The sequence below is a fragment of the Apteryx mantelli genome, chromosome 7 (assembly GCF_036417845.1).
Source record: "Apteryx mantelli isolate bAptMan1 chromosome 7, bAptMan1.hap1, whole genome shotgun sequence".
Lineage (NCBI taxonomy): Eukaryota > Metazoa > Chordata > Aves > Apterygiformes > Apterygidae > Apteryx > Apteryx mantelli.
Window position 1 is genome coordinate 10,536,251 of NC_089984.1, and position 14,363 is coordinate 10,550,613.

The window sequence follows — 14,363 nt, forward strand, 5'->3', positions numbered from 1 at the left end:
TGGAGGGGGGGGCACTTTTAGAGCACGGATTATAAGTGGTTTCCAGTAGTGTGGATGAGCACTGCAAGGGTGTCATAAGCCCTGATCCAAGAGGCTGGTATGCATGGAAAAGGCGAAGTCAGATGTGTGTGACCAAGGTGATGTGTGGAGGGAACTGATTTGTCTACAGGAGATATACGGAAGAGGCAGATGAAAATGGAGAGATTCTAGTTAAATCAGCTGGGGTGGTTGTGCCAAGAGAAGGAGCATTGCACACAAATTGGAAAGAGGCGAATGAAAGGGTGGGAGATAGAATGGCAAATAACACTACCTAAAAGTGTTAAACGACTATGTTAAAAGTTAAGACTGTGACTCTTTGTGCATATAATGTAATTGGATAAATGTAGCAAAGTGAAAGAATGCTTTCATAATTCCACAGTAATTCCTTTATCTGTTTGGCATGATAGAATTAATCGATAAGCTTATAAGCTGTCACATAAAGTGAACACTGCTCTCACTCATCTTTAAGTTGTGAGAAATATTCACAACTTAATTGTTTGTTGTCTAATGATTTTTGCAGACAAACTGAATTGTGTGAATTGGAGCTCTCCAAGTGCATAAGTGCTATGTACACTGCATATAGGAAACTCAAACTTCAAACAGCTTTGTGTGTGTGTGTGTGTTTTTTTCCCTAAACCCGTGTTAATAATAATGATGTCACCACGAAGCACTTACGACATGTCCTGGAGTTTCATAATCAAATGAGCTCACTTGATCAGCCATTAAGACTGAAAATGGGCCTCTTAAGTATAACATTTCTGAATAATGGTCCTTCTGACTTACTTGCATGTTAGGATAACAAAATTTAAACTGCTTTTCTGGCTATCAAAATTGTATAAATAGAAGTTGAAGCTCGCTGTGAAGAAGAAGATTGCATGCAAGTAGTGAAATGTGAACTCTAACGCAGCATATAGAACGCTGCTCCTGATAATGCCTCCTGTTATTAGAGCCAGCATTGCCATTACTGTTGAAGGCTCGCGTGGTGATCGATCTTGCAGCAAGAAGATGTGCTGCAAGGCTGTAAGTGTTGCCACATAAGTAATGTGGAAGCAGCATGAGACTAATGTGTAAGGATATGTCCTGAGAAAAAGTTGGAGGGCATGACAGCTGAGCTGGAAAGATTTTCTGAGTTGGAATGCTAGTTTGCATGGCGCAGGAAAACACCAAGGAAGTGGGATTATTTTTCCCTTCTAATAGTGATCCCCTGGAGTTATCCTGAGGGCTTAACTAGCAAGTAGTGAGATAGATGGGAAGTAATAGTAAAATGAATTGTCTTAAGGTCAAAGTCAGAGCTTTCAGTCTTTTGTTGCTGCTGTTCTCCTGAGAGTAGAAAGGTATATTTAAACAAAACCTTTACCTGGAATTTTCACTTGATACTTGCTTTTTTCCTTATTTTAGATTAAAACAACTAAAGTGGGCCTGCTTCTATGGAGAATTTCCAGATTAATGATAATGCAGCTCAAAGTGAACAGAAGTGAGGAAAAAAATTAGGGAAAGGAATTTAAGAACTTATTCATTCATCATTGTTATAGTACAAGTGATATCTGTATGTCCCCTTTCATGCTCTGGTAGTTTCAGGTGTTGACTGAAGGAAAGAGAGCTTTTTCCTCTAAGACACTTTCATGGCTATCAGGGTTCATCTATTTTGAGCTTGCAATACTGATGAACTAGGTAATTTCCTGTATTTAAAATTTTAGGAAAGCAGCATCTTATTTGAGGCAATTATACCTTAAACTCAGAATTGACTAAATGTATTTTTAATATGCAAAGTTAAACATTCTTAGAGAAAGAGACAGTTTATAATAATAGTAATGGAAAGTGAGAACACAAATTTGAATTAAAAAGGAGAAGATTTGGCAGTATAACTGTTCTATCTTTGCAAATCTAATCTAGGTTGAAACCAATGCCAGTGTGTTTCTTTGTGCTATTGCATGGATTACTGGCACCTGTGAGTTACTGGTTAATAAGTTTTGTCTGCAAGACTGCAAATCATTAGGCACCCTTGCTCTAGACACCCTTGTGACTTTTACCTGCCATGGGAAATGATTCTAAATGTGATGAAAAACTGCTGTCTGGGGACCAGAGGAGAGCAGCTCCTTTAAAAATTTCCAATACTTGAATTCTGTTTTGTATGACTAAGGAGGTGCAGGCAACGTTGCTTATTAGCAGCTCTCAGTATAGAAATGAGATGGTGGGATTTCCTCTGGCACACAACGGTTTAGATGATGCATGTTGTCCTCTCATTGACTTTCCTTTCTTCTGCAGCTTGGAAAGTGTCTTTTGATCTAACAGTCTACTGGAAGAAAGCAATGATTGGGACTGCTAATGGGAGTCTGAAAAGAGGAATAATTATAAGTTCAAGAAAGATGTCCACAAAGAAAATAAGTGTATTTTGGGGGGCTGTGTTTTTGGTTTTTTTCTTTCAGGATGAATTGTGCTTGACTTGAGAACCTTACAGGAGGCTAACAGTGCTGCAGTGGGGTGCAATTAAAAAAATGTGTGTTGAAGAAATACACTGGCTAAAAGAATGCATGCAACATTTCTAAATACAGCAAACTTCATGTTGGAAGAGTGCTTAATAAAAAAAAAAAAAAGTTTCAGGGCTGGCACTTCAGAAAATCCCCAAGAGAGCTCGATGTGCATATTTCTTGGCACTGAGGAGTATTTGAATAGGCTTTTGCACAATAAAAAGTAAAATACTGTTTAAAGAACACTAGAGAAAATAGTTTGATTAAATAAGACTGTAACAATGGATCGGTATTTGAGAAAGAAAATAGTGCTTTTAAGTGGATGCCCCTGGCCAGAAGGGGCTTCTGTAATATCTCTGCCCCTTGGAGGATGGAAAAGCTTTTCTGTATCTGCTAAACTTCTAGTCCAGGTCACCTGGTGTTTGCAGTATAGTCACCTTTTCTTTAACCCTCAAAATCTTTTGAAACTGAAGGTAAGTATTCTTTAATAGTACAGTGAGTTGGCAATGGGATTACAAGAACTGGTTCTAATGATCCTTTCTGACATGAAATCTTGACTAGAAAGCTGTAATCTCTCAGGCCTTTTCCAACAGGAATGCCGGAGTCTTTTGGAGTCCCAGCGGTGAGGCTTCTGGATGTGTAAACCCAATAATGCCTCAATATTACTATGTGATCAATGATCACTATGCCTTAAATAATAAAATATCAAATACCTAGCTTCCTCATCCTACTCTAGGATAGAAGTCTTTTGCATTCTTCTGGAGATCTTTAACTTGTATCTACCAGACTCTTGGGTCCAGGAACCCCGTTTTGTTTCTGAACTCTTATGGCATCATTTAGGAGATTCTTTGAACCGCATGGAGCTCACTTATCTCATTTAATTCTTCTATGATGAAAATCTTTGGTAGTGCAGTTACTTTATTTTTCATGTTTGTAGCCTTGTAGGTTAGTTTGAAATGAAAAACTGCCCAAACAATAATAATAGACAGCTGTTTAGCAGCAGTAGGGGCTATTTGTTGTGTGTGGGTAATATGAGGGGAAATTTAACCCAGAACTCCATTTCCTGTAATCTCATGCTGTCTGATTTCTATCCCTGAATAGCTCCCTGAATATTCAGCAGGTCATTGGATGACTTGAAGGTGAGTGCTTTCAGAGCAGGGTATGTTTAAAAGTAGATTTGTTCTTTCTAATAGCTTGGCAAAACTAACATAGCCAGTGTGCCTTCCAGTCACATGACTCGAGTAATATCATAGCTGCAAGTTTTGCAAGATGTGAATGATTACAGGTTCTTCCATTATACCTTATGCAGCCTGGTTCATGATTCCAGAAAGACTCAGTTAATTTTCTTTTCCTGCTGCTTGCCCTCACTTAGGTTAAGCATTTCTAAAGTATTGCAGTAAAAAATGTACAGATCTGGAAGTCTAGGCCTTAAGTGCACATTAAGGATCACTCTGCATATGTAAGCTTTATAGGCCATAATGACAAAGTACATTTTGTTTTAACTACTTAAATAGATTCTTCTTTCTCACTCACCTTCCAGCTCACGAGAGGAATAGGAAAATATAGCTGGGGTGAAACAAACATCTTGGTACTAATATTCTACTGATTTCAGGGACTACTTTTTTCCTTCCCACTATTGAATCCTTCCAAATAGAAAGGGTCGTGATTTTTTTTGTTTTGTTTCCTTAGGGTTTCCTAATTCCCAAAATCCAAAATTTTCAAACTAGGGATTAAATGAATGCCAGTCGTCCTTTGAGTGCACACCTCTGGAGAGGTTGCATTACTGTTTAGATAACTCTTTTTATGTCCTTAAGTTAATACATACTTCATTATGATTCTAAGGGCAAGTGTTAAAGCTAAAATAACAAAACCATGTGGTCTGTGCAGTATTTTCAGACAGTATTGTTTGTTCTAGGATGGTGTTTTCTGGACACAACTTCCAAAGCCAAAATCAACAAAAGTGGCAGTATAAGTAATGCTTAACTGTTCACTTCCTTCTCCCTCCAAAATGGTGTGTTTCAGTGGGATATAATCGTAAAATAAAACTAGGCATGAATTTCAGGGCTTTGAACATGAAGTGTGAGAAAACTCATGTCACATCTAAGAAAAGAAACACTGCATTTTTGTGAATCTAACTTGTAGATAATGGGAATATTATGGATTTCCAGAGTTTGGTTAATTTTCTGGAAGACATTTTCTTGGTTCTCTCCCTTCTTTTACTTTCTTCACTCTTTTCAGTAAAGATAACCTTGAAGAACGTAGAATAGGAGAGAACAGTTTTGGAACTTGCAGTTTGTGTGAAGGTGAAAGTTGAGCTCTTTTAATACCTCATGTTATATCTGGTTGTGTTTTATATTTAATGCTGAGTGTTGTTTCCAGTTGCCATGGCATCAATTAGGAGACTTCATGAATTAATTACTTGAATTTTATAAAGCTTTTCATACTCTTTTTATGAGAAGTTGAAAGTCTCCCTTTCTTTTGAAACTATTCTCTAAAATTGGCTCTTGGCTAAAATTGAAAAGCTGTACAATATATTCTGCATGACAGATTAGATTTGTGATTACAGAAACTGGACAAGAATATAGTGTGGTGTTTTTTTGTGTGTTTGTTCCCCCCCAATACTTCAGCAGTTTTTATGGGCATTATTTCTTAGCCCTGAGCTTAAAAGGAAGGTAATTTTAGCTGGTGCTGCTCTTTGGGGGTGTGTTTTATTTATTTATTTTTTATCAATAGACAATGTTTTGTGTAGTTTCAGGTTTGAAAAGATCCTTAGAAGTTGTGTAGACACATGAAAATCAAATTTACAGGCACTTTCTTGGTTTAAAGTCTTTATAATGTGTTTTAGGCATAAAGCTTTATATTGGGTTATAATATAGATCAATACACTGCAGAAAAGAACTCTCTTAATTTTGATTCAAGTCTGATAAAGCAAATATTTGACAGGCTTCTATATGTAAAAGATGTTCCTTCTGAGTTGTATGTAAATTGCTTTCATAACTTCAAGTGAAAATGTACGTTTTTGATGGGTAGGCATTAACCCAGGACAGCTTAAAAGCAACTCTGACAATATTTATTCTTAAATTGCTGTTTTTATAAAGGAAAATCTTTCTGGTAGATGTGGTGCATATTGCCATGTTGGGAAAAGATGAAATTCCACATTATTGCTGCTGCTTACATGAGAGAGAAAAAAATACAGAAAATATTTATTGCTATTAAGACTGAGAATCTCTGGGACATTTGAAACTATGGGCGCAATGCTAGAAAGAAAATAAATGTAACAATCTCTTTGATTTTTCCTGACTGATCAAATGTAATGTGTTTCCCTGTTTGACCTCTTTCCTACTCCCTCCACTCTCTCTTCTCCTTTGCCTGTCCATTATCTGTGAATTTATTCCCATCCACATATCTGTCTTCTAATGAGAGAAATCTAATCATGGTCAGCATACAGCCTGAATATAAATAGGATATTGCTTGTTATCTGGCGCTTTGTGAAGTCATTATGGCTATCATTTCACTTATTTTGTATGGCTTGTGTCTGGACAAAAATATTATTGCTTTTATTTTGGGAGATTTAAAAAGATTTGTTTTCCATGAAAATAGCTTTGTTTTCAACATTTTTTCCTTTCCTAAAGTATGGAGAGGGAGACAGATACTGGGTGAGAGAGAAGTGGGAACAAAAATATCTTCCCCTTTCGCTTTCCTTCCCTCTCCCCACCCCCAAATATCTTTTCTTGATGATATTTTGTCAGAACTGAAAGTGAACTGAAAATTTTCAAGGAAGTGTTTCCCTCTGGGAGGGGACAAATTGTAATTTGACTGCTTATGTAAGCTGGTCCTCCTTAGGATGTTGTAGTATAGCTATCTGTATTTATACAGTCATAAACACATACAGATTTATGGTCTATATTGCTACAGTTACTGTTACAATATAGACTAGACTTTATCTGGGTATCAAAGGGTAGTTTTTTTCCTCCCTTCTGTTAAAAACACTTGGGCAGATGACAGTTTAAAAAATTAGTTTTCTGGCTTTCTATGAATCTGAATACACACTGACAACATCTATCTACTCAGTTGAGTTTCAGATGAATGTTTATGTATCTCTATTTTAGGTAGACAAGGTGTACTGTTTATCCAAGCACTTTTGGATAAACTTATTTGGAACAACTTATCTGAAGTTTTGGAGAAAGTCTTCTGTATAATGAAGGATAATGGTTTTAAGTATTTCTGTGTTTCAGGTCTAATCATTAACTTAAATCTACTCTTGATTGCCTAACTTAAAAGGTAGATAGTCATAAATACTCATGGGTTTGTTTATCTGGAAACAGCTATACTATAGAAGTTCATCGACGTACAATACTGAGTTATTTGGGTTAGCAGCTACCTGGATATGCACTTTGCAGATGTCCACCTTCTGTGGACACTACAGGCTTCTGCAAAGAAGAAATATTTACTGTCAGTTTTTTCTTATGCTGTTATACTTATAACATGCTCTTATACTCCAAGGCAGAGCTGCTCCAACTGTATAAGCCTGTTCCCTCATTTAAAAGAGAACTGCTTTGCTTACTGCTACTGCTGTGATATCACTAGTAAAATTTAGATGAGTGTCTGGGCTAAAAAACTTGCAGCCTGAGGCCTTTGAATCAATGCTAAATTTGGGTTGTTCAGCATTTACTAGTTCAGTGAATCGTATGGTTATGGATAATCTGTCATGAAGGCTTATACCATTTCCCTGGCTTGTGAAGCTGGTGTCCTTTTTTTCTGCAGTTGTCAAAGCAAGCATTATTTGGGGGAATAAAGAGGTTGCACGTGTACCAATGTGTGGGTATCTCTTACCTTCCGTTGTCCCCCATACTTGTCTTAATGACATCAGGCTGGATTTAATACACGCTTACCAGAGATAGGTGCTGTTACAGGACATTGTTGCCAGATAAGCAAATTAATGGACCTCTGGTGACAGGGGACCGAACTGGCCGACCTGATGGTTGACCCTGAAGAAACACACCATGGACAGGTGACCTACACCTCACCCTGGCCATGCTGCTGCTGAGCACTGTAGTGAAAACCAGCCCCAGGAGAGGCAGTGTCTCTGCCTGTCTGTCTCCTTTTGTACCATAAACCTAAACGTGGGAAGGCACCACATGCTGGGAAGTCCCTTGTACACCCTGAGTTGGCAGACAAACTTTCAAATCCTGCCATATTTCAAGGTCCCCTTATGTCAGAAACTACATAGCCCAAAGTATTACTTGTAGTGTGGGGCTGCTTATGCACTTTTTGGCCCTATTAATGTTTGAAAAGGGCTGTTATTTCTCTCCTGTCCCTCCACTACAAGATTTTACTGATAGCAGTATATGTGTGTACTCAATATAAACCCTGCCATCTTAATTCAGTAGAACAGTGGTCTTTCCCTAGGCTGAACCCCCCTGGGCATGAGATGTAAATCTGGCCCTTGTTCTGAATTTGTACAGTGACCCAAGACAAGGTTTCTTGCTATTCCTTTAATACTCAAATAAGCTATAATGGGATGTTCAACAGCTTGCAAGAACACCTCTTGTACTCTGAAGCACAGCTGCAGTTCAGTTCACCTGCACAGCACTTAACACCCAGTTAAGTGTGTGATAATATGTGACTGTGCATTATTAGCAGTTAGTGAATTAGCTGCCTGGCGAGGAATGTGTTTTAACTTTTTTAAATCTCCATTTTTGGTAGATGATTTAGTGGGTTGAAACTCTGAAATAACAAAAACAATGAGTTGAGCATACCTTCAAAATACAGTATTCTGAAATTGGTTGTAAATCCACCAAAATCATGTAGTGTTTGAAATTTGGCAGATTATCCTTTTAAAAATATTTCCACTACAGGAATGTAAATAAATAAAACTTAAGATTTACACAGATTCTAATACTTATATTTCAATGCATTTAGTTGTTATTGTTATAGATTCTTGAAACTTAAAAAAAAAAAAAAAGCCTTTTTGAATTTTAATATATTGCTCGTGTACTGCAACACTCAGGCAATCTGAAGTCCTCTCTTCCAAGACCAAGTATGGTAAGGATAATGCAATTACAACGGTTTTCACAATGACCTACCAGTTTGCCTCCCTTCTGGACAGGAGAATCCTATTCTGGAGTGACCTAGTTCAGTAGTGAGTTAAATGCTCTAACTAATCTAATTATTTTATCTGGGATTTCTCTTGTGTTAAAGAGGCCTTTGACATGAGGTAGCAATGGAGTGGACCAGAATTCAGAAGATTAGATGAGGTAATATGTAGTACAACTGCTGCATGTTCCTGAATGTTCAATATAATCCCTGTTTGGCTTTGTTTTTAGGTTACTTCTGCCAGTTTGCATGCTATCCATCCAGTACTATACTTCAAAGAACCCCTATAAAATATGTATTTAAAAAAAAATCTGCAAAATGTAAAAGGAGTGAAATCAAAACCAGAATCCATAAAGTATCCTATAGCAGGTGAATAGGAACCTATAGAGCTTGAATACAAAGAATATTCTCTTTGTGTAACTATTTCCAAACACAGCAGAGAATTAACTTGCACTAGCTACCAAATTCTGTACAACTTTTGTGGTATGACATTGTTCCTTGCTTAATTTTTTGATGAACTGGAATTCTTATAAACTTCATTTGGTAAGTGGATGGTTCACAGCAAAGTAATTTCCTTCCCTCAAGGGAATGAAGGAAGGAATTTAATCTCTTAGCTTTGTCTCCTACAGAGTAACTTCCCAGCTACTCTGGGCTTCACTCCCAGACTCCCTTCAGTTCCATCCTCAAGGGAAATGTTTGTCCTCAAGGAGATTAACTTCACTTAGCTAACATATGTTAAAATAACTGTGAAGACAAGACAGCTTGGTTTTGATTCATGTTAGTATCTGATGTTCAGCCTGGACTTCAAGACCCAATTTGATTTGTTAGCTTGAATTAAAACCTTGGGTTGCCTTGCCTTTGTTGCTAATTTATTCTAAGTTAGCCTACCTAAGGTCAGAATACACCTTTTTTCAATGTGGATATTTTTCTTCCTGAAGGACTTGTAACTTCTTTCCTGCCAGTGCTGGAGAGTTTGCTGCTGTCTCTGAGGGTTTAATTGGAAGGCTCCTCTTCCTTATGTCTTTAGTTCAGTTCTGCGCCTATGCTACAGTATTGTTTCAGTTTTGAATCAATGCCATTTAAAAGGAGGAGAGAGATTGCGTGGGCCAATGCCAGCCTATAACACATTTTGTGCCTGAAAATCTTCAGTTTGAGGGTTCAGTCTATACTGAACAGACATGATTACCAAGTAGTGACCCACCACTCTATTCTCAATCTTATCTTCAGACTTGATGCTTTTTGGGGGTTGTTTTTCTGTTGGCATGGGCTAATGAACTGCTACCCACATGTACCTTTCCAGACAACAGCAGATTAGCACATATGCTTTGGGTTTTCATTAGAATGAAATTAATGAAGTCGATAATGGTAATATTTAAATTGTCATGTGTTTTGAGTAAAATTTCAGTTAATGGACTATGAAAATGAAGACAGATTGATCTCAAAACTTTTTTTGCCTTTTATGTCTTCACAAAATGCTTCCTTCCACGTTTGGAAGGACAATATATATTGTACATAGACTAAAGGAGGTATGGCTCTTAGTTGTGTGGGGTTTTTTTTTCTTTTTTCTTTAGTTATAGAAGGAAGACTTCATTTGCCTTCCACTCTCTCAGAACAGATGCCATTCCTGGCTAGGTAGTACTTGTTTTAACCTTGAATTTTGACATATAAAATGGAATACTGCATGAAATGCAAGAGGGAGTACTAGGCAGTCCATCTGAAAAGTGGTTTTACACTAAACATTGATTTGCACAAGCTTTTATTAAATTAAGTTTGCAGTTTTCTACTCATACAGAGGACATTGTGTCTGTCCTCTGCTTTCTCCACATTCTTTTAGTCCTTTAGTTAGATTTGGAAGTTGTTTTACTATTTAGATTTAGATGTTGCTTTGGTAAAGAAAGCAATTCAGTCAGAGCTCTTTTTCTTTCTAAAACCCTCATGCACAGTTACAAAACTGGTTGCCAATAACAAGTTGTGTACCCCTTGCTTCTTGCATGCAAGTCATTTTAATTTATAAATAGAACTGTACTGATAGACTGAACTTGGCCTACCCTGTTGTCCTCTTATGCGAGTTACTTTGATTTAAAAATAGAACTGTCCTAGTAGATATGTATCAACGAGGTTGTGAAAGTTCACTTCTAAACTCTACTGTAATTAAGCAGTAAGTTACAGGGAGCAGCATGACTGTTCTCTTCCATAGGCTGAAGAGTTTTAAAGTATGATAGTATTTATTTGGATTTTTCAAGGAGCCATGCTATTGTCAAGTGTTACACTTCTGCATGTTGTTCCTTTGCTGGAGCTTATCAAAACGTACCCAAAATACACATATGCACTTCCACAAAGAAATAATTCTTTCGTGAGCATTATATTAAAAAAAAAAAGCTCCCACAAGCAAGGGTTATCTAGATCATAGCAGAAATCATTCTTAGGAATGTCCTGTAATTAATCAGACTGCTCCCTTGACTATAGCAATATTGCAGCATATTTAAATGAGGTTAGACTCTGGCAGGTTTCCTCAGAATATTTTAATGTAATTCTGTATCTGTACCTCTCTTCTCATTTTGTTTTTCAACTTAGAATTGGCTTCTAAAAGTTTAACTCTTCCTCCATTTCTATTGTTTTTCAGAAATACTTGTTTCTTATTCGTGTTTTGTGCTACGGGCAGCACTTAATGTGTGTAGGAGCCTTGTCTAAGAATCAGATCCTGAAAACCTTTATTTTTCCAGGCAGTCCTGTTTGAATTTTCTCCCATCCGTTCAGTTACCTTAGGCACATAAATACATAGATTTACGCAGAATATGCTGAAAGCCTGGGTATGGAAAAAAGTTAGTTTTAATCATTTCTTCAGTATAATTTTAGAGGTGGAGTGGTGTCAGCAGTCACTTGATTAGTAGCTTTACTACCTGAGATGATTTTTGTGGGCTTTCAGAGGAAGCGAGTCGAAAGCCATGATTTGAAGTGTTGTTTTTTTTTTTTTAAGCCTTTCCTTCTTTATTGCTGATGCATGTTTGTTAAGTACTTTTATATCCAATACTTAGCTTCTTGTTCTGCTGCCATAGTGGCTTTACCCAGAGTAAAAAACCTTGGCAATTTTTTTTTGAGGTAAGGAGAAAACAAAGCAGAATTCATGAAAAGGGCCTAAATTTTGAAGCATGAATGATTACTTCAAATGGGAGCAGATACATTACATTATGCTTCTAAGAAGGGTCACTATGGTTAGGTGAAGAATGAGGGGAGAAGAGTGTGAGAATTTCCCTACCTCTAGGGGTGTCTTGTGGCTATAAAAATTCTTCTATTTCTTATCTGGACTCCTTCATGTTCTAAACATAGAAGTGCTTGGGAGATTACTTTTTTTTTTGAAAAGCTGGAAAAAGGGTGAAAAAGATGGAGAACACAGGGAAAATGGATGTTGCTGTTACAGAAATAATTAAGAAATAAGTGCCATGTAAGTTAGGAATAGGACATAATCCTAAAGCCCAGTAAACAGTCCAGATCTCATGGACTGAACTAAGAGGTACACATAAATAACAGAAGATCAGTGGGAATCTGTGACATTCCTCAGTCCTCATATTCTGGCCTCTGCTCAGTGAATGGTTTGAATGTGTCAGCTCCCTGAAAGCTAACAGATTGCTGTTCAAAGGGGTTTTTTGTTGTTTTTGTTATAGCAGAAGCACAGCTTTTCTTTATGACCTTTTCCTTTAAATAGTAATACAAAATGACTTTATATGCATACAGTTAGTTATGTCAAGCATGCCACAATTTACAGATGCTTTCTGTTAGCTAGTAGTTTAATATATCGAAGCTTTAATTTCTTTTCAGAAGACACTTGAATTATCCTGAACTCTACCTATTCTGACTTATTTAAGAAAATAGTGTTGTCCAGGGGGATGAATACATGCTAAAATAATCTTGAAGAAAGGAGGATTGTGATTTGCATGTGCCTTGGGATAGAAGGGTGTTTGGAATGTTTAAGCATTGTTCTACCTACTGTTAACCAGCAGAGAGCACTTTAGTTTGTAACATAGCATCTATTAAAAAATGTGAAATTGGGGAGGCTGGGGATTTTTCTTCTTTTTCAGAGACAGCCATTAAAAACAAACTCTGTGAAAATTAAATCCCTGGTTTTGTGCATTATCAACAGTTTTGACATTTTATTCAAAAATACTGCTTTGCAAGTATAAATTTTATTGTATGCCCATGACTTCAAGAGAAGATGATTTGAGGTAAATTTTACTGGTGATCTCTTCATAGCGTTTATTTAAACTCTGCAGCATATGAGGCACAGTTCCTCAAAATATCCATCGTACCAGGCTGATGTGGCGAATTATCTTCCTAGTTTGGAGACATAGGGTCAGATGATGCTGGTCCGCTTCCAGTGCACTCGGACAGTAAGCAAAAGGACTTGTTGCCGGCACGTAGAAAACAGCCTCCATGTGATGGTGCTGTTGCGGTTGCTCACTGAAATTCATTTCTAGAGAATGATACAAGGAGAAAGCTTTGAGGCGGACAGCAGTATGAATCAGTGCGTTCAGTCTTTTTTCTTTTTTTGATTTATGGTACACATGTTGATCATCATGAGTATTTCTATGCTACTGAAAAGGGGGTGGGGTGGGGGAGAGAAATCTGATATTAACTCAAAAAACCCAAACCACTTCTGCATTAACTGGAGGCTGCCTGTCAAAACTCGTTGTCGCTTGGCACCTCTGATGTGACCAGAGTTCTCAGAAATGCACAAGCGAGCGTATTGCTGCCTCAGCTCCGCAGCGCGAATGCGGCGGCGGGGGCTGTTGCGGGATGTCTGATACCTTCCCCCACGCCCCCCACCGACGGCTGTCGTGGTGGGAGACCCTAGGCGGCACATCGAAAGAGAGGGGCACCATCTTAAATGCGGTATTGACATAACTTAGATGCCTCTTGAATGCCTGCTGTCATGGCTGTTCGGTAATGTGTGGGTTGTCTGTAATGTAACTTAAGGGGACTGAGTGGAGAGAATTATTCTAATCAAGTCTCTACCCTCTCCTGATTTTTCTCCATGAGACTTGTGCAGAACTAGTCAAAGCATTTGCTGGAGGAGGTCAGCAGCATGTGGAAACATGATCTGGAACCTGCCAGAGCGCCGTGCACACGCATGAGGCACGTAACGCTTCTGTGGAAGAGAGCTGCGCTAGCAGGGAGACTGTAGAAATCCTGTCGTATGAACAGGCACACAAGGGAGGAGCAAGCTATTACAGGCAGGAATAGCTGTAAATATGTGTTTTGCTGAAATATTGTTGCTGCTTTTATGAGATGAATAATTAATATTATAAACCTTATTGTTCAGAGTGGCAATTTGCAGGTCTTTTGGACAGGGATATGGAGCTGTGGGAAACGTAAACATCTCATCTAGCAATTTCTTCAGCAGTGTGTTGTGCCTTTTATTGTTTGAATCTGCCTGGGAGTGGCTTTAAGATCCAGTAACCTGATCTTTTATCACTCTTGGAGGCTTCCTTTTCTGGTATGCCCTGATGCATTCAACACATGTCGGTATTGTACACGTCCAGCAATCGGAGCAATTTAGGCTCCGTTTCTCAGTTTGCAAGAAACGGCAAATCATCCACTGGTGAAAGCTTCTAAGACTTGTCAGTCGGCTGCAGCTAATTTCTGCGTGGCTCATCAACCCCATTTAAGAGACTGGAAATGCTCTGGATGACCAAGCTGGAAAGTCTTGTCCAGATCTTCTCTCAGGAATAAAGACTAGTTAAAAATGAAAGAGGAGAATGTTTC